The 297-nt window shown below is 61.6% G+C and overlaps 1 protein-coding gene across 1 annotated transcript in view; it reads left to right on the top strand.

Moving 5' to 3' along the window:
• The window catches only part of LOC104160917 (endothelin-converting enzyme 1-like), an 8,174-nt gene that overhangs the window by 176 nt on the left and 7,701 nt on the right, over positions 1-297 (top strand). The window lies entirely within an intron of this gene.

The raw sequence follows: 297 nt of genomic DNA, 5'->3' as shown, positions 1-297 counted from the left end.
GCCATTCGTGGGGCAAAGTCGGGCGTGGGCAGAGCCGTTGCTGGCGCCCATCGCCGCTGCCCTTCGCTCCTCTCCCAGCACCCAGAGCCAGCGGGGCCAGATCCTGGCTCAGCTGTTTGCAACGCCCCAGCACCCAGTTTTTCCACCGACCGAACCCCTTCCTGGTGTGGCCAGGGTGAGCAATTATCGTGGCGGTGGGAGCTTTGTCCCCGCACAAAAGGGGATTAGGTTAATTCCTCCCGAGCAGCGGGAAGGAGGCTTAAAAAGGGCTGAGGGTGGCGAGGGAAAAAAGAAAAC

Source organism: Cariama cristata, unplaced genomic scaffold, assembly GCF_000690535.1.
Source record: "Cariama cristata isolate BGI_N322 unplaced genomic scaffold, ASM69053v1 scaffold23344, whole genome shotgun sequence".
In the NCBI taxonomy this organism is placed as follows: domain Eukaryota; kingdom Metazoa; phylum Chordata; class Aves; order Cariamiformes; family Cariamidae; genus Cariama; species Cariama cristata.
Note: the sequence above shows the minus strand (reverse complement) of the source record. Positions and strands in the feature narration are given on the sequence as shown.